This window comes from Camelus ferus, chromosome 1, assembly GCF_009834535.1.
Source record: "Camelus ferus isolate YT-003-E chromosome 1, BCGSAC_Cfer_1.0, whole genome shotgun sequence".
In the NCBI taxonomy this organism is placed as follows: Eukaryota; Metazoa; Chordata; class Mammalia; order Artiodactyla; family Camelidae; genus Camelus; species Camelus ferus.
The window spans coordinates 81,247,054-81,268,008 of record NC_045696.1 but is presented as its reverse complement, the minus strand read 5'-3'; the positions used below and the strand labels follow the sequence as shown (position 1 = coordinate 81,268,008).

The 20,955-nt window shown below is 41.3% G+C and overlaps 1 protein-coding gene across 8 annotated transcripts in view; it reads right to left on the bottom strand.

The window, feature by feature from the left end:
- Positions 1 to 20,955, bottom strand: part of TNIK (TRAF2 and NCK interacting kinase) — a 362,683-nt gene that overhangs the window by 163,808 nt on the left and 177,920 nt on the right. The gene's annotated exons all lie outside the window — the stretch shown is intronic.

Genomic DNA, 20,955 nt, shown 5'->3' with positions numbered 1-20,955 from the left:
TATGATCAAGGAACAAGAATGTTCACAGAAGATGGCTGGCACAGTGTCTACTCCTCGGGTTTCCCCAGGTTAATGGGGCCTCTGTTTTTCCTTGGCCTGCATGTGCCATTCATCTGTAGCTTAAAAAGTCTTCCTGCCCACATAGGCAGAGGTGTGATCCAGCCCTCACAGCTCCCAGACTGTGGCAAAGATGAAGCAAAGGACCATCACAGGACAGTTCCCAAGCAACAGCTCTCTCTCTCTCAGCATCACTCCCTGTGAATTCCTCTGCTTGGCACCTCTGAAAATGGATTGTTTTCAAGATTGTTCAGGGCTGGGCCAACTGAGAATTGAGGCTTGCTCACAGATACAGGGCCGGGAAGAAAAGACCATTGTTTCATTTTTCTTTGTTAGAAACTAGCATTCCCCTTCAGTCTTCACGGCTGCCTGTTTGGCTCAGTTTAGAAAAATCAAAATGGATGATTAAAGGGAAAAAATCAAATAGTCATAATTTTTAGCAGACAATAGTTAATGTATGCAGATTCCGTGGCAGGGAGCCTGATGCCTGTACCCAGGAAAGGCACGCACAGCTGAAGTGACAGCAGTGACAAGTAGACAGGCTGCGGGGTGACGAGAGCTCAAAAAAGTAGCAGAACCAGTCTCTTGGCCATGGCCTTAAGCCAAGAACACATTTCCCAATAACCTCCTCATCATTCAACCCCCCAAACGAGAACAAATCAGGAGGTCTTCCTGGCTCTCACCTAATTTATAGCACAGAATTACCACAATCATTTGCAGCTTTTGTACATTAATTTCTGGGAGGACTAAGCCTTCTAGATGTGAGAGTTCAAAGGATGGAGACAGAATATTTGCAGGCAGCCAGCTCCTCAGCCTCCCAAATATTCTACCCTCCCCACCCAGCATGACAGCCGTCCCTATCCCCCGAGTGAGGGTGGCACATGGGGATCTATATGGCATTTAGAAGTCCTGTTTCCCGGACACCAGTCCAGGATGAGGTTTATACTCAACTTCAGTAAAAGGAGAAAAATAAGAACTTTGTGACAAATTTTTCCAGAAAGCCAGAAGTATTCAACTTAAGCAGGCTTCTTAAGATTTGGGGCATTAAAATGTTCATTAATTAAAAGTTCTCAATTTTTCAAAAGTAAAAGTAAACAACCCTATGTTGGTTCCTAATACTTACTTTTGTTTTTTATTGGGGTGGCTGAGACTTGCATACTCCATGAAATCTGAGAGGCAAGCTCAGATGATTTAGAATAGATGGGTATAGTATGGTAGAGAAGTCAGGAATCTCCTTAAGATACAAAGATGGGCTGATCTTGATACAGCCGGCAAGAAGTTAACTTTAACAGTGCATATAGCTCTTAACAGCTTACAATAAATAACCTATGTGAATTGTATGGGAACCAACTTTCCTCCTTAGTCCCTAACACATTTGGACCTTCAGTCCGTCAGACACATGACTTCTAGAAAGGAACGCTCTTCAGGGGCCAGGACTCTGCCTTACGTCTGTTTAATCCGCTGACATTGCCAAGGATGGCATCTTGCAAAGAGTAGATGCTAAATCACACCAGGAGACATCAAGCTTCTAGACCCAGCGGACCTTGTAAGCTGCCTCCATTCACAGTGACCAGAAAGACTCCAGTGAGCCTGGCAGCTTACCCTGGGAGAAGCTTGATAATTGGGGGAAATACCTACATAAGAGGGGCAGAAAGTTTTCCTCTTTAGAAAAAAGGGACTGCAAGAATGGCTCACGGTGTGGGAACTGGAGGTTCTGATGTAAGTGTTTTGCTCAAGAAGGTTTTGTTTTCAGTTCTCTTTCCCTAGTGTGAACTAACACACTGGGCAGAGGAGTGACCCTGCAGGCCTGAGCAGACGTTGGCATTCTGCGTTTCAGAATCTCACAGCTTACCTGAGGAAAAGGTCAGGGAGAGAAAATATGGTGCAGACGCGGCCTTGCTACAGTTCCTCCATCTCTGCCTCCCTTTTTCCCAAGAGAATGCGAACAGGAGGCAGGACAGATCCAACGGCTCTGGAGGAAGCTCAGCACGTTTTCTAAGATTTCCAATCAATAGCTCTCCTCTCTGGGCTATTTTACGAGGCAACTCTGTCTTCCCCTGAAGACCTCTGGCAGACCCTGTGCTCACTCCATCCCACCTCCCAGCTGCAGATTAAGAAGATATATTATGTCTTCCCTCCAGGCCTTGCGTAGGGTTGTCAATTACAGCCGGACATTGGCCCCTGTGGTTCAGGATTTACAACCACGTGGCCGGGAGTGGGCGGGGTTGGCGCTGCACCACAAGGCACCATAGGCACGGGAACAGAAATAAATAATAATAATAAAAAGACAGCGCTGCATTTCATTTCACCTAATTTATGGCTTTAATAGGAAGCCAGTCCACCCACAGCGCTGTCTGGGTCACTTAATAACAGAACGTCTGTGGCAGCAGCAAGAGCAGATCTGGAAGCTCCGAGCTGTGCAGGAAGAGAAAGGACCACACCAATGTGGAGAGGAAAACAAAGGCAAAGGACCGCAGTGTTCCCAGCTGTCATTCTTGGAGCGGCAGCAACACAAACAGGGTCCCATTTGACTCTTTATCAGGGCTGCTGATGAATAAACCCTCTCCCACAGTGTCCTCAAACCTCCAGAAGTTTTAATTAAAACAAAAGAAATGTCAGTAGGAGCAGCACTGGAATATAATTAGTGCCCACCAAATCTGAAGTAATATGGGGGAAAAAAGACTAGTAATGAAAGGGAAGCTTTCATGTTCTTACAGAATCCCTGCTCTGCTGCTGACACAAAAATCAATTTCAATAGGCTTTAGCTGTATCTGAGCAGGAACACAGGCGACAGATGAAATTTAGTGAGCAATTTACTGGAGTCATAATGATTTCCACGAAAAAAAGACCACAATGAGAGCTCTCAACCAAATGCCTCCTCTGTAAGCACTCTGAGAATGTGTGTGTATAGACACAGACGTGTGTGTGTGTTGGGGGGGGGGAGTGGATTTTGAACAGTTATATATGATTTAGCCTTAAAAAAAAAATAAAACCCTCTTTATCTTACACCCTTTAAGGGACAAAATTTTAGCTCTGCCCCCAGGAGATACGTGGGGAAGCCTGGAGACATTTTTGATTGTCACCAGTGCCCAGGGCTGCTACCGATATTTAGTGGGTAGAGGCCAGGGATGGTACTAAACCTTCCCTTCCCCAACAAAGAATTATTGGGTCCCCGATGTCAACTGGCCCAAGACTGACAAACCCCCATTTAAAAGAATTTGATATTTAACAGGTGTTCAGTGAACAGTGAAATATTGGCAGCTCGATTCAGGAATACATTATTTTGTTTGATTAAAATATAAATCATGAAGAAACATTATGCTTAAAATATAAAGGTCAACTATAAAAGAATAAAGATGTTTGCCTTCATCCAGTATAAATTCTTCAAATGAAGGGATACAGGATGCTTGCCATTGTTTTAAGTGATCTATTTCCAAGAAATAAGGAAAGGAGAATACTTTTTAAAGAAAGAATAAGATGAGCAACATTATTCTATATTAATGATAGCATTCACCCATTTTGGGCAATTGAGGATTAAAGAGCTCAAGTTTCTTGAAAGTGGCCAAAGAAAAACACCCAACCATGGATTCTCCAGTATATGAAATGGTTATGGCAGTCATGGTTCCACTTGCCACAGCAGGGGACCCAGATCTCTGCAAAGGCTGAAAATCTCTCTCCTACCAATGGAGGTCTTCTGCATCAGCACAGGCTGCACTGGTGACTGTGCTTCCCAAGCAAAGGCCTGCAAATCGTTCTTTGGGTAGGAGGGCAAGAGGACAAAAAGGACATTTAAAAACTGAAAGCTGTTTTATAAATGCAGGGAGGCTCTTACATATTTATAATCTCTCAAAGTGGAGCCAACGTGGACTACAGCCATTTGTCAGCAACCATCCCTGGGAAGCTGGCTACTGGGAGTTCACTCATGTGCCCCTCAGGAACCTCCACCCTTTCTCCAGAAAAATGCTGGGTGAAATATAATGATTCTCTGAGAAAGGAAGAGGGCTCTTTTAAGTAAATATGACTTGACCCAGGATCTGGGCAAGCCAGAATAGGCGAGTAGCTGACTAGTTAGTAAGTGCATTGATTTGCAGCTAAATTTAGCTGCAGTCCAACAGTGACCTGTCAGATACCTTCCTCTCAAGGAGGGTGAGGTTTCCCTGACTCCAGTGAAATTCCTCTCTCCCACTACATTTTCGTGCCTCCAGCCTAGACTGACTGATGAGGGATCGTGAGACAGGCGAGGAGAGCATTGTGTGGACTTTTTAGCCAATCTCCTCTTCTCAAGGAGAGATTTCACCCAGTCTAAGAGAGAATCACCAAATGGGGCTGGAGCTTCGGAAGACCTAGTAGATGAGTATGGAAGCTAAGAGGAAAGGCTTTGGAGGAGGTGGGAGGAGCCCTTGTAGGGTTTATTGGGTCTAGAATTAGTTTTGGTCGACAGTTTCCTTATCTGTGAATCAGGTATTACAAAATTATTTGCTGACTAGGTTGTTCTAAGGATTAAATTAATATATATAAAAACTCTTGGCGTGGTGCCTGGGTAAACGATGACGATATTGTAGCGTTTTCAGTGTTACCGAAAGGTTCTGCCTCTGACCTTATCTCCTGCTATCCGCCTCCCCCTCCACCCCCAGCCCCTGGAACTTTACATTTCTCTTCCTTCTGCTCTGTTTGCTTGCTTACTTTCATCAGATCTTGACTCAAAAGTCACCTTCCTCAGGAGTCCTCCCCCAGCCTTCCTATCTAAAAATTCAACTCCACCCTAGGTCTTACTGCCCTCCTTTCCTGCTTTACTGTCATCTAACAAATGACATATTTTATTATTTGTCATGCGCACTGGGAGGCTCTCTCTCTAGAATGGAGGTGCCTTGAGGGCAGATGCTCTTTGTCTTGTTCACTCTCTTAGTGGCAGATCAATGCCTGTGCTCAATCAATACAGGCTGTAAGAATGAACTCCCTACCTCTGTGGAAACGCTTTTTCACGCCCTTCTGTTCTCTTTATAAAAAAAATCACAGCATCTCTTATTTGAAGGTGTAACAACGGATAGAACAAGTACTGTCATCAAATGAGGAAACTGAGGCTCAGAGAAGCAAGTTTTTTGCAGGTCATCTTTTCCATTCAGATTAGCCTTGCCAAGCAAGAATGTATCACTCCTTTTCTTTTTATTCTATTTTAAATTTTCCCAAAGCCTAAGGGTAAAGAGTAGAGGTATAAAATAAAATGCCTGACAGAGTATATTTTGTCTAGGAAGATTTATTTGTGTAAATATGTGTAATTGTTTTATTTAAAAATTAGCAACATGGATTGAAAAGTTATATAGCACAAGGGTATGGAAACATTATAAAGTATAGAAGTAGAGGTGATTGCATTCCAAATTATATTCCGGCTAGCAGCAGCCGACAGATCAACCTTACAGGCAGAAATTAAGGACGAGGTTGTCTGTGCTTTTTGAACCAAAGAGGACATTGGATAACCTTTCCTTGACACAGATGTGGAAAGATGGAGCTAGCAAATTCACCTAAAGCTTTTAGACCTCAATCAGCTTAAGGTCACTTGCACAAAAGAATGAAGAATTGCCTTTCCTTCCTCCTCTTCCTCATTTCCAGCTGTGAAATAGGTGTAAGCACATCGCCAAAGATTCAAATATCAAGTCTAATTTAAAGCTAGTCGCCAGGACTTGATTTCTGTCACCTTGGGCGTTAGGTACTTGCCTACTATCCAAAAGATTGGTATCTATCTGTACTTCTTTGGCATTCAGCCCACAAATCTTGCATTTACAATATTAATGATTTATTTCACCGGTGGCTTCTGTCTTCAGAAAGGATGGTAAGGAAGTAAAAATGATGCTTATTTAAGCAAATAAATAAACTGAGAGTTTTTATTATTAAAATATGATTTATGACATCTCAAGATCTCCTAACCAGAAAATCTGTCTTAAATTTAATGAACTTTTAAATGATAGAATTTTAATGCCAATAATAATACAATGTATTAATTTATTAGTCATTGATAGACATTCAACAACTTATAGTTGCAACTACTGAAAAATACACAATTGTACAAACTATGCTTAGAAAGCTTGATTATACTTTTAAAAACATTACATCTGTGTTTTTGTATTTTTTTAATATTTACTTTTTCTTTTTGAGAAAAATACATGTTAGAAAGCAAATTCAGAATTGATGAAAAATCTTTGGGAGACAGTAAATGCAGTGGAGCTGAAGGAGTAACAATATACAGATTCTATTCAGAATTTGATCAGTTTTCAATTTTTCAGTAAGGCTCCAGGCAAAGCTCTTTAACTTTTCATGCATTTTATAAAGAAAGGAAATAAAAATGCTTGCTATGCCTTTTTTCCTTTATAGGACAAAAATGCAAACAGGAGCAGCCAGACAGAGTGAGTTCTTATGACTCACCTTATTGAGTCAACATTTCATTTTGTTGTTCATGATAACTTCCAACAGAGTTGTCTAACCTTGACAACTTCTGTTAGGGGTTCACAACATATCACAAATACAATCAGTACAATATTCCATTATTAAGCAAAATGGCAGTCAATAAAAAACTTTCAAAAAGGCCTCATTTCTATAAATGGAAATGGATTTCAGTGCACGTTGGAATGTGGTCAAGTTTTTACAAAGAAAGGTCTTATGAAGTAAATCTAATTTCACATAAAATGGGCATAACTATCATAATTTTTTTTTAAAAACCCTTTTTACCCTAGTCACAAGGCACATTATTACACAACTCCAAGAAACACTAATCCCATTCTTTTTTATATGAATGGAAATTTCCTGGAATTGAACAACACGGCAGCCCTCTTAATTAAAACTTAAATTCATAGACTACTTACTAAGCATCTGAACACACACACACACACACACACACACACACACACACACACACACACACATATATATATTTATATATAAAGTGCTGTATCAGTCTCTGAGGGGTCCGAATCATAATAATCATAATTATTAAAATTATTACAATTTCTTGCACTACTTTAAGTTCATTTTAATAGATTTTATTCCTGAGAGAAGATTTATAAAAATATGGTTTTGTTTCCCATTTGTTTCCTTTTCAGAGGTTTCCTCAAGTTATGGCATCTTATTTTGGGTAAGACACCATTAAAAAGAAAATCTCTAACATACGTGGTCCTTACAAGACTCAATTATTACCTAAAAGAAAAATAGCAGGAAAGAAATCCACCTTATCTCATGGAGAGAGAACCATTTTTATTAGATCCAGAATATTCTCCCCTAATGTACTTTGCAAAGTCCTCTAAGAACAACTCTACTGCAGAAAACAACTGAAAAGAAATGAGATTCTAGATGGGCTGTATTTTTTTTTTTTTAAGGCTGTGATACAATTTTAATTTTGTGCTTAGTGCTATACTATACTCATCAAAGATACGTTTTTATTCAAAGAATTGACATTATAATACATTCTCAAATACACTCACTTATCCCCCCAAAACAAAACTTTTCTCAAATAATTTAATAAATGCCAGCAAGGAACTTCCTGCACTCCAATTTATATTTGCCAGTACAAAAATCACTCTCCAGTCTGGTCACATACTATTTCTGCCACAGTTTTAGGGGAAGATATTATTAAGAAAATATCATGGTTTTCAATTTGAAATTTAATCTACCAACCTGTGTGTTACAAAGGTCAGATGGAAATGAACTTTATGATTGTATTTTATTAATCAGCACACCCATATGTGATATATTTCACTGACTTGAAAAAGTAATTCAATGGCAATAAGGTAACAACAACTTACTGGTTCTCTCTCTGTATGTCATAGGACCTTGTCTACACTTCACAAGAGACTTGAAATGACTATGAGATTATGAATAAAAAGCAAAGCAGTTACTTAGAAAGATTTGTATAAGCTTCCTAATATTCTGCACTGGACTATTTAATTAATTAAATAACCATTCATTATTTATGAACAATTTCTTCCTGTATTATGAACATTCTCAGATACTCTTATGAAATACAGTATTAAAGCAAATGATTTAGAAAAGGAAGCCAGAATAAAAGGACACAAGAATTCGAATCTGTTGAAACTTTTACCTCCATTGTGTATAAAGAAGCCAGTTGTGCAGGGGTTTGGGTCCTATAAAACAAAGACCTTAGATCTTTACTCTTCAACACTGCACTTCATTAAAGATGTAATTAATAATACTTCACAACCTAAATCGAAGTTAGAGGCTCCTGTGATACTGATCCAAATGACCTGGGGAAAGGTGTCAACACATTTATGTTATCACAGGCTAAGGAACATGCTGGGAAAAATACAGTAACAGGCATTAACGATGTCAATGTTATTAGAACAGTGGATCACCTTTTTATATAAAAAAGAAGACAAAAAATAGATTTAACCCATAATTTAAAAAATTTAACTTTCTTATAAAGTAGATCTGTGAAGGTAATTAAAAGGTTAGAGTTACCTAAGAAGACTGGGACATTTTTACAAAAATAGAATTAGATCCTCAAATTTTGGTATAATGAAGGTGTTATAGCACTCCACAACGGACGAGGGGAAGACCAGATTAGATGTTAAAAATCTGTATAATGATTTGTTTTCTTTTTTACAATTTATACATTTCTTTCCCATAGATCATCTCATTTGCTGTTCGTAACTTTCCTCTGAATACCTACTAACACAAATATGAATAAAATGCTGTTTCTTGCCCTCATGGAACTTACAGTCACAGCTTTCCTATATTACACATTTTTAATATTGTGGATATTCTAATTTAAGGAAATAAACATCAAGTCTGTTGAAAATGGTAAAAAGAAGAGAATCGGAGGTGGGGAGTAGAAAAGAAGCAGAAGCAGGTATCTGTGTGGGGCAGTCTTCAATACATGAAGGAAGCAAAGGCAAGGAAAACTGGAAAACTGGACAGTGGAACTTCAGGTAGAGGGCAGAGTTCTGAGCGTGAAGGAGAGAGAGAAGAAGTGGGGTACGGGGGAGGAGGGAAGGAGAGAGCTTGCAGAGAGAGAGAGAGAGACAGAGACAGAAAGAGAGAGACAGAGAGTTGCAGAAGAGGTTAATGAACCCAGATCAGCCTGCTCTGCCACATTCTGGATTTCATGGACAGAGCTAATCCTGAGCCCTGGGGAAAGGGGCTGAGAAATGCATATGAGCCTACTCTGAGCAGGACTTGCTTAGACAGACATCACCCAGACTCTTCCCAAGTCAAATAAAACGATACCTGTTTGAGACAACAGTGGAAACTCAGATGACTCTACAACTGTGAGCAATAAATTAGACGTCGCTGAACACTTGGATTGGATAATCAGTCAACGAAAATGTGTCTTCATATTCACACTTCAAAACAAGACAGATTCTAATTATATCAATAAAAATAGGGGGTTAGAAATAATAAACAGTATATAGTAATCACAGCTAGTAAATGAAAATTATTATTAATAACTAACACTTAATGCTTGTCAGGCAATGTTTTAAGCATTTTACATAACTCATCGTAACAAACAATGAGGTAGGTATTATTATTCTCCTCATTTTATAGACAAGGAAATTAAGGTGCAAAGAGGTTACATGACTTGTCCAAAATATCTATTATTTAGGGTACATAGCTTTTCATTGATGTTCATTTCACTTACTACATTTTTTGTTGCTCTATTTAATAAACAAAAGATTCCACAGGGCTTTCAGGAGTTTACTTGCAACCTTAGTCTTTCTAGCACTAATTTCTCTCTCAAGATCTTAGATTTTCAGCTGTGATTTCTTTAACTGGAGTTTTCAAACTCTCAGCTTCAGAAACTGAAATTACGATGAACAGACGCCCAAATATTTCAGAGGCAGAGCAGCCAACTCACACTGGGCTGGATGGGCACGGTAGCAAAGTTAAGACTTTAATTCAGTCCTGAATGATCAAAGGGACTAGATCAGGAGGAAGACAGGGAAGGACATTTAAGGCACTGGCATAAAGGCATTGGTCAATGTAGTAGGAAGGGCCAGAATCTGGGTATGGCTGTGACAACATATGTGTTTGGGAAACAGCAGGAAATAAGGTTGGAGAAATAGACAGGTGCAGTCAAGAAGAGTTTCCCATGAAATGCTAAGGACTATGACATTAAAGGGTTTATGCTGGGAGTCACAGAATCAGATTGGATTCAAGAAAGGACACTGTCATCATCTTCCACATCCCTTCCTCATCTCCCCACACCACCTTCCAGCACCAGGACTGCAATTCATCCATCCTCTACCAAGATTTGGAGACTATTAAACCAGTCAGGATCTGAAACAAAGTCTGTGGCAGAGAGAAGAGAATGGAGACAAGGAATAAACAAAAAGTAGAACCAGCAGGATTTTTTTTTAATATATATGCATATGGGGTGTTGAAGAATCGAGAGAGAACTCTAGAAAGAAGTTGACAATTCTGGTATGTGAATCTGAGTGGATAAGGGTACCATTCACTGAAACAGAAGACAACATATGGGAAAACATGAGAAGACGAGGAGGTGACTTCAGTTTGAGACATACTTGGTTTTAGGGGTCTGATGAACACCTAGACATGTGTCCACTAGGCAGCCAGTTGAGGAGGCTAAGGTTCAGGGGGTTGAGCTGGTCTTACTGAAACAGAAGAACTCACGAAAGACAATAAGAAAAAACAACCAGATGGTGGGAAAAGAGAAAGTGGCAATGTCAGTGGAAGTTAAGGATGGAGAAAATTTCAAAAAGGAGGGTATAGTCAGAACCAGATGGTACAGAAGACCACATGAAATAAGGACTGAAAAGGGCTCATTCAGTCTGGCAGTGATGAGGCCCCTGGGGATAAAAACAGGAATTTGGAGGCAGAAATAGAAGCCAGAGTAAACAGAGGGAAGGAAAAAATGGGAGGGGACCAAGTGGAGACAAAGAAGGTAGAAAAAAGTTGGTTCAGTCTGGAAAGAGATGGAAACTGATACTGGGGTCTCCCTGAAGAAGTCTGTGTGCTGAGAGGAAAGAGGCAAGTATCAGGAGGAAGATGGTTGACCCCAGAAAAGGGAGGAAGAGGGAGCTCACAGCCAGAAAGTATGACAAGTCCTGAACAGGAGGGAAAGTTCTTGTACCAGGACAGGATGAAAGAAGACACAAACGTGGGTGGACAAAGATGAGCTGATGGGGGAGAGAGAGGCATTGCGGGATCCTGTCCACTGGCTCCACTTTCTCTAAGAGGCAGACAAGAAGGTCACCTGCGGAGAGTATTGATGCCAGAGGCAGTGGAAGGGAAGAGAGGTGAAGTTTTAGAGAAATTCTTTTAGGGAACAGGAGAAGGACCTGAGCAGGTACATATCACAGATTATTAAGTAGTACTGAGTGTCTCATTGGGGTTGGGGTTTGCAGTTTTCCCTGAGTTGTGCTGTGCAGCCCAAATACAGAAAAAGGAAGCAATTGGTTGGACTGATCTTAGGTAAGGGGTCGGCAAGGTGGATATTCTGGAAGAGCAAAGGACAAAGGAGATGGCACATGTTGGCTTAAAATGATTAAAACAAGGAATCATGGGGCCCAAGCCTGGGTGGACAAGTTATTAAAGTTTCAAGGGGACTGAGAGACTGACGGAAGGGACCAGAGAGTTTATTCACACAGAGCAGGTGTGCAGGCTGTGAGGGAGCATTAATAGGAAAGCCAACGACCGTGTTCTAAGACTGGGATGCTGCAAATTCAGAATTTTAAAATCAGAACAGACCTGGATCATGGGAAGTCCAGGGCGTGAGTCACAAGAGTGGGGCGTCATTACGGGTAATAGTAATACAATTACAGTGTCAATATTATCCCATTTCACTAATGAGCCAACGATTAGGTGACTTATTCGTAGTCACAGCCAGCTGATGGCAAGGCTAGGGTTTTAATTCACTTTTACTGCCAAATCCTGTGATCTTTTCATACAAAATCACTTCATACCTTTTTCCTCCAACCTTCGAATACGAACTAATAAGATGGTGATTTTGCTTTCAGTCTAGATCCAAGTTATAAAAGAAAGAAAGCTATAAATCTGACTTAAAATGCAAGTGAAAGTGACAGTATTATTTTCAGTATTCTGGTTATTACCTCTGGTGTAGAAGCTTTTGAGATTCTGTTAAAATGTATCTTTCCATGGTGTCTTATTATAAAAGCATTAAAAGTAAATAGCTATCTAACACGGCAACAAAAATAGTGAAGAACAATTTTAGCTTATAAAACATAAATCCAGCCTGAAGTGGCATGTCGACCATTGTTCCGCTATACTGTATCCCACTAGCTTGCAAGGACCAGGCTGCTGTAGGATGATTTAGGAAGATGAGGAGATGTAACATCACACATTTCCAACCCAAGTACGTTTGGGTATATACCCATAAGTGAACATCAGATTTGTTCACATATAAATGGGTCATTTCCTTTGAGATGAATCACTCAAGCCCAGACAACCCAAGGAGGTCGAGGAGGCTGGGGGCTGGTGTAAATGGCAAATTAGAAGCCCATGCAGTTAGTTATGGCTAACCCCATCCTGGGCAGCCCTTGGGACAGTATGCATTAAGAGGTATATTCATCAAATGGACCAATGGTGGTAAACATAATTCAACCTCAAACAATTCATTACAAAAGGCAAATGGAAAAAATGCCAATTTGCTGCCTGTGACATTAGCTACCACGGCCCTGTGCTGTACATCAAAGTGAGGGGCCTGCAGGAAAGCCTGTTCTTCACACAGTCTCACATTCAGTTACTTCACAGCTGTTTATTCCACCCACTCTGGAAGCAGGCAGGGTTTTCCCCAGTCAGCCAAAGCCCCTCCAACCCAACCTATCAGGACTCTCCAAATGTTCCTGGGCTTTCTAATCTCACTATTAGGAGCTAATAGCTTGCTTTTCTTGAGTCATTATTTGCCAGGTTAGGACTCTTCCTGGATCACTATTTAATCCTCACATCACCCATGTGAAGTAGGTACTGGTGCTGTCCCCATTCCACAGATGAAGAGAGTGAGGGACAGTCACAAGATCACACTGGCTGGCTCTTAGCCATACCCACACACCCCTCCACACCTCTGCCTTTACTACTTCCCCATCCAGATTGCACCCAACTCCTAACTCCACATCTCAGATATCACGTGTTTGGGAAAACCTCCCATTCACTTGGGTCCACACTGATCTCTCCCTTCTCAGAGGGATCTTCTTCATGTCTGGATGGAAGGTTTGCTTTGTGCCAGAGTCAGCACCCTCTAACATTCCTGGGGAGGACCTTGGGGAGACGAACTGCCCCTGTTTGCCTGGGAAACTGGTGTTGACAGGTGAGACAGCTTCTAAACAGAAATGAGGCTGGGTTAAATAGCTTCAGCATTTAAAAGATTCTATGATGTTGTCCAAGCCCTGGTTCCCCAAAGTGTTCAGGCATAGGGATTCCTGGAAATCTGAATTATGCCTTTTCTTTATTCTCATCTGCTCAAGCCTGATGGACCTGACAGACTAGAAAAAAGGAATGTTAGGGCTATTAGAGACATCAGTGCCCAGTGATACTAACCCCATCCATCCTACTCCTCCAAGGCCATGCAGCAAGGACTCCAAATCTTCAGCCGTGGGAGAGGGAAGAACACTGCCCTGTGTTCAGAGACCCTTGGTTCTGCACCAGGCGCTGTCATTTGCCAGCTGCATGCCCATAAGCAGATCACTCTAACCTCTCTGGGCCTCAGTATCCACCAGTAAAACAAGAGTATTGATACCTAAGGTTGTTGTAAGAATTAAATGAGCTGCAAGATGAAAGTTTGAAAAATGTATGATGCTCTGAAAATGCTATGAATTTTTATTAATACTTTACATTTGAGATTTCAAGCATCCGTGTTAGAGATCTGTTTTTTTTTCTTACAATCCTCTGTTGTAGCAATCATCCATTGGTAGCGTCCAAGACCACTGTCAAATACAGCACATCTTGTTCAAAGGCATCAACTAACAAATGACCACAAGCCTAATGTGTTATGGTGCGTCTGGAAGTGTTTGTGTGACCGGAGAATGGCCCGAGCTCATCCAAACTGTAGCAGGAAAATCAGCAAAACCCAACAAAAGGTATCACCTACATATATCGACTGCCAGACAGTTTAAAGAGGGGCAATGGCAGACTGGCTATATACATGTTGTAACTTGCATACGGTCCGGGAAGACCTGGACAAAGAGCAGAGACCAGCACACAGATGTAAAGACTTACTAAAGGAAGGAGAAGGGATGATTTCTTGACACCTTTAAAGGATGATGATTTCAAGAGTGCCCAGACTGCTTTGGTCTGTTCCAGTGTGAGGCTGGTCACCCCTGCTGTCGGAGGCCTGAGACGATATCTAAATGTGTTTGGGTCATGATTTTGATGACATGCGCTGATAGCTGGGCCCAGAATTGAGAAGCAGGAAATGCCATAATAGTTATCAACCTTTCTGCCACTGTCTTGGGATAATTTTCTCTGGCCTAGGCAGGTTAGCCACCTAGGGCTGGGGCGGGAGCAGGGTGCAAGTGTGTTGCAAGATGCTCCTTATTAGGAGATTTTTCATCTGACTCAGACCCATAGAAGATATCTGCTTTGTTGGGGGCTAAAATACCAAGAACTTGAATTTCCTACATAGATTGTTTGATACTTAATATAAATAATGTGTCCAATTTTATTTAACAAAACTACTGGATTTTGTGCTCAAAACCGATTTTGTCTCCAGGCATTAATACCACTGATGTTTAAATCATTTTGAAATTGCCTTCACCATATTCCTCTGAATATTGAAAAAGAATTATGATCCATTCAAACTTATTAGAGAGCATATTTGATTTTTTGAAACAGTTTAATATCTTTCTAAAGAGGTAGGGAAGGAGGAAGATCAAGTTGGATAAAACCACTAGAAAGCTAAAATGATAAGTGACCAGAAAGCTACTTTGTGGTTTGTGCGTCTCATCTCCAGAAGAAGGTAGCCCCCAAATACGTAGGGCAATTGCATTACTTTTGATAGAAATAGGTACATGGGGGGAGGGTATAGCTCAGTGGTAGGGCACACGTTTAGCATAGATGAAGTCCTGGGTTCAATCTCCAGTACTGTCACTTAAAATAAACAAACCAACCAAACAACCTAATTACCCGAAGGAAGAAAGGAAGGGAAGAGGGGGAGGAAGCAGGGCCAGAGAGAGAAAGAAAGGAAGGAAGGAAGGAAGGAAGGAAGGAAGGAAGGAAGGGAAGAAGGAAGGAAGGAAGGAAGAGAAGGAAGGAAGGAGGAAGGAAGGAAGGAAAACGTCATGGACGTGGAAGGAAGGAAATTATCCTTGGAGTCAAGAAGAGCTAAGAAAGAAACCTCTCCTACAGTATACCCTGCCGTATTAAGTAATGCATTCCTTACCTTCCCAGAAGAAAAGAACAAAGGGAGAGAAGGAATCTACTCTGAAGGAAGGACGTTCATTTGCACAGTTAAATTCTGGGGTGTGCCTATTTTCTCTTTACTTAATGGATCACCCAAAAAACCTTCTGTGTTACTCTCTAGTTTGTGTGTGTGTTTGTTTTCATAAAATATGTTTTTACTGTAAGAAGTTTATGGAGAAAGGATGCTTCTACACATCTTCCCTGTGCTCATCAGTTGGCTCCAGCTTAGTGCCGGGCATATGGTAGGTACTAAATAAATTGAATCAATGACTAACGAGGTCTCAAAATTTAACTCTAGATAAATACCCTGAACATAAGAACTAGAAAACCAAAGGGATTTGTGCAGCTGGTGGAAACATAACATGCTCACTCTTATGAGCAGGTAATACTAAAACCTGGAGGTGGGGGAAGAGAAGATGGAAACAAAATCATGGAAAGACCTGGCATCTTGTGTACAATATTGAGCCTGAAAGTGTCAAAAATTTCTATTTTCTGATAATTTAAGATACGTTGCCTGCATATTAAAATATAATGGTGTAGCACTGCCCTGCTCTCCCTGTGTAGCAGGCGGAAGCACTGAAGCCAGCATGCGGCCCACCAGTGTGAATGTAATCAGAGCAATATTGTCCAGCATGGAATTGGCTCTTTGACATTCACAATATAACTTCGACAGAAGAAAGCAGTTTGGCTAGTTTATCTCTTTATGAGAGAAAAAATGAATCCGGGTTTCTGTAAGAAAGCAAAAAAGGGATGGGGTGGTGGGGTTGGGGGGAACACAAGGTCCAAGTGACACCATCCGAGTCCCTTAGAACACAAAAATCAACAGCTGGGATTTTACCAAGTAAGAGAGAGAAAACAGGCATTTAAAGAAAATTTAAATGGAGTGAGCAGGTGGTGAAGCATTTCATATTTGAGAATGCAAGGTTTTACTAGGGCCACTAGTAAGTAAGCTGCTCTTCTTCAATTTTGTGAAATAACAGAAGTATCTGGGAATCTTGAGCCAGGACTTCAGAGCAGTCCCTCTAGCAGCCTGTGCGAGGCTGGGAAGGCCTTGGATTTCAGGCCCCTCACTCTGACTCCGTTCTTCCACCCTCATTTTGATTTGTCTGGTAAATCAAGCTAAGAGCAAAATCTGCAATGAGACCTCAGCTTGCTCCTGTTACCCCAACCCTGAGCTTGAGGTTGGGACCAGATGACTGTTTTAACCTCCTTCTCATAGATCTGATTTAAAGAATATAAGAAATCAAGACGCAGTTATTTTTTTTTAAAATTCTCTCAAATGTCACAACAAGGAAGCAAATTAGGCTGGCACAGCCACCAAGACCCTGGAGTAAAGGCAAGCGACAAATCTCCACCGCCCTCCCCAAAGGGACCTCTGATCAATGAAGACAGCCATCCTCTCCCTTAAAGAACAAAACCCACAAAATTCAGTTAAAAATTAGTTATTGAAGATTGGAAAAAAGCAGGAAATGTCTTTATTTTACTCATAAACACTTCCAGAGAATTCAACAGAACAAAGGATGTAACTAGCTGGCCTTCTATTGTTTAGATGACTGCTTCTTAAAAACATACAACTGGCAAAATTATAAAATGTTTCATACTTTCAGGATCTGGACATGGCTCAGACAACCAGCCACCTCAATCTCTCTTTACATTAAAAAAAAAAAAACTCTGCTCTTAAATCCTCAATTTACACCAAAATACAAATTACTAGTAACTACATCAGGTATCCTCTTTCATAAGGATACCTTCATTTTAGCAAGAAATAATAGTAACTTCTAGCAGAACAACACAACAAAGACATTCTGTAGCTCATTTATACTGACCTTCTGAATGTTGGTTATCCATTATGAAAGGCATTTTATAGAATAAAACCCCAAAATAGTCTTCAAAAGATGAATTGACTTTCTAAAGCCCATTCTCCAATTCTTATGACCCCAAAGACCACCCACACTCTGCCCCATCAGGCTGCCACAAGATGAAAGGATGATGAACTAATCTACAGAATTTCAGCATTACCCAGACTACAGAACACAATTCTTAGGGTTTTAATATTTGCTCACAACTTCCTCTTATAAATCCAGACTCCCTGCAAATGTAAATTCAGTTTCTGGATATGCATCATCAAAATAAATTAAGTTAGATATAAGTATTGCCCAGAATTTTCACAGTGTTGATATTAATAAACCCACAATCTCCTTTTTTTGGTGGAAAACAAACAGCAACATTATTACAAATCAAATTTCTATTACTGGATGAAGACTCAACTGCTGACCAATAGAGACACATAAATCTATCCATCCCTTTCCAACTAGGATTTAAGGGCTAAATGGAAACCCTGGCTTTATAATAGCATTAATCCATCATTTTGTGATAAAGTCTGTGGGCAGATAACACAACAACAGAGACCCATTGTTTTAATTCCATTTCATAATCAGAAAGAAGTGATATGCAACATAGAAGCACAGAAATGCTATTTGCAGAAAATATGATTTTTCTCTGTTTCAAACAAGCAAGATAAATGTTTTCTCATTTGGAGTACCGTAATGGCTTTGGGAACTGTGTTCTAAGAAGCAAAATGAAAAGAGGTTTAGTATGTAGATTAATCATATGACTTTTCCAAAAATTCAAAATGAGAAAGCCATTTTAACGTACCTGAAGATTGCTTTGAATTTACAGCTCCCACCCCACCTCACCCTCATCCCCTAATTTTGGTTCATAACTGCATCTCATTCTGCCAGGCTGATGCTGATTTTGAAGTTGCAATGTGTTTTATTTGATGCCAATTCAATTTAGAAATTAAAGGAGCGAAGTTCTTGAAAGAAACATCTGGCTGACAACACCTGATACAGGCAGAGACACTATTAATCCCTCCTTGGGTTAATGGAAAATCCTAGGTTCAAATAAACCAAAAAGATCCCTCAGCTTCTCTGCCCTACTCTCCATGAAAATACAGTAGATTTTTCTAAAGCTGTCTGGGTGACAAATGCTGTCTGGATAGAAGTGATGCTCCTTGGCTCAAGTAGAGCCAAAGCAGTTTCAGAATCAAACTACATATCATTTTGAAAGTTCCCTGTTCTGCAAACTCTGGATGCAAGCTTTAGCTATTTTTCTGTTCACCACCTAGACATCACCTGCTCATCAACAGATTTTTAAAATATCTTGCAGTGGCAAATTTCCCCCCAAAAAGTCTTCACCGGTATCTAAGTACTTATTGCCTCTTCAAAAGCAGCAGAGAGTAAATAGAAAGTTGTCTGCTAAGTCAGGAGATGAGATGAATTCAAGCTTAAGTGCCTGAATATGGGCAAAGGGATGATTTATGTCACAGGCCCAAAGGAACAAAGCTCATGTCGCTGCATATCCGCGAGTGTTGAGGTTCACATCCCCGAGGACCTTTAGACACCATAGGTGTGGCTGCCACTCAGTGTTTCAGAAACATCCTTCTGTTGAAAGGACATTGAAAGTCATCAACACCGCACGAGTTTGCTCTGTTCTTTCTAAGTGCTGGACGGTTTTGAAATCTGCCACGTCTCCTCGGTTCCTATTCAGAGTGGGTCCAGGGTAGTGGTGATGGGGGCGGTGGTGGGGTGGGGGCAGGACTCCAGTTCCCCAGCCGGAACAAGAAGGAAGGTGGTTCTACAGAACCACAGAAAGGCAGAGACAGCAAAGGATTCTGTGCCGCCCATAAGGCAGACATGCCCCACATTGCCACGCAGGGAAAAAAGAAAGAAAACATAACCCCGCCACAGGGTAAAACAGGGAGTGCGCCCACGGCCTCATCGCCTCGCCTGGTTTAAGCATGGCTGCTGTATCAGGATGTTTCTGAATCTTGTTTTCCTCCTCAGTTATTTTTTCCTACTCCACTATGCAAGAGAACCGGAAGCAAACTATCAGAAATCCTTGCGCTGCCAGAAATTCAACAAATGCCTCTCCAATTCCCAAGGCCCAGGGCTGAGAGAAATACCAGCTGAGAATTAGAATCAGGAGAAGGAAAAATCTATAAAGAGGTTAATTAGCTTATGTGCTACAGTCGAGGGAGGCAGAGCATTTTGCTGGGAAATCACCAGGGTGTCCCCATGGGGGAGACTCTAGCCTCTTAACCAAGTAAGAGGCTTGGGGAACGCTCTTCTGCCATCCTTCACAAACGCTCAAAAACAAGAGCCACAGACGTGAAGGACAAAGAGCTGGTGCAGAGCTAGTTCATGAAACCTCAGGAAATACTACATTCTCCTCCAACCAGGTTCTGCTAAGCTTCAAGGTCAGATAAAACTTAAAAGAGGTGAATAGCTGAAGGGTCATCTGATTTACTTCCCACTGACACAAAAGAGAAGCCATTTATTCCCACTAGTGGAGATGGATGGATTCTGAACCATCTCCATGTTGATGCCTGGGCTTGTGTGTGACACCAGAAGGGCATCTGGAGGAAACCTAGCTGATATGAAGACTGGAGTTTGAGGGCAAGGATCAGAATAAACTAAATGCTCACGCAGGACAGTATAACTTCAGCCTCCATGAAGAGAGCGTCCTCTGCACTTCACCAAGTATGGCTGTGTGACTGTGCACATTTTCAGTTTGGAGTGAAAAATCAGGAAAAAAAACTTAACTCCACTGCTGAGAGATAACTTCCACGTCCCTGGGTCTGGGCATCCTTTCCATCTTTCTTTAAACTTGAAAAGTCCACCAGAAACTATTGATTCTAGCCCTGAAGTAGGTCTGACATGATGACTAGCTGCACTGAAATGGCCGGGGGAAGAATGAAGCCCGAAGGTGGAGCCCTCCATCTGCTCCATCTCAAAGGAAGATGCTGCTCGCCACTGTGTGGCACTTTGCAGAGGTCCTAGAGTGTTTGCAGAACTGGGGAATCGTATGCGGGGAGGACCAGGTCATACGCTGTTCTAGGACGAGGAATTCACCTTCCACATGTTCAACAAAAAAAAATGTAAGCCATTTATATATACCTGTCCACATTGTGGTGTGCAAATTTACTGAGCACTGCAGGCATCCAAATCCCAGCTCTACCGCTACCAGCCACATGGCCCACGTTCTCCTCATCTAAGAACAATAACATCTCCCATCTCATCTAGGCGCTGGGAGACAGTCTGTGTGAAATACAGAGCAGATACTCACAACATGATGACTACTTCTATCACCACAGTCCCCACAGTCCTAATGTAATTGTGTTTATGCTCATTTCAGCACTCTGTCCTTGTGATCTGGTTTCTGAGAATGGAAAATAACACTTAGATGACAATCAAAGCAAGCTGTGCATCTTAGGTACTTGAGAACCCATGCAGCTTGTAAAGCCCAACCCAGGTTCCCATGGGCAACGGAGAAAGACATGGAGGCCATTTGCAAGAGCACCCACCTTGGGGAACATTAACACCCCATTCATCTTTGCCATCAACTAAGCCGAACCTGATGCGGAGTTCTGGAGGACAGGCATCCCTACCATTTCAAAGCAGCCCAGACTCTGTGACTGCATTACACTGCCTGCGGGGACTGAATTCCACCTACGCTGAC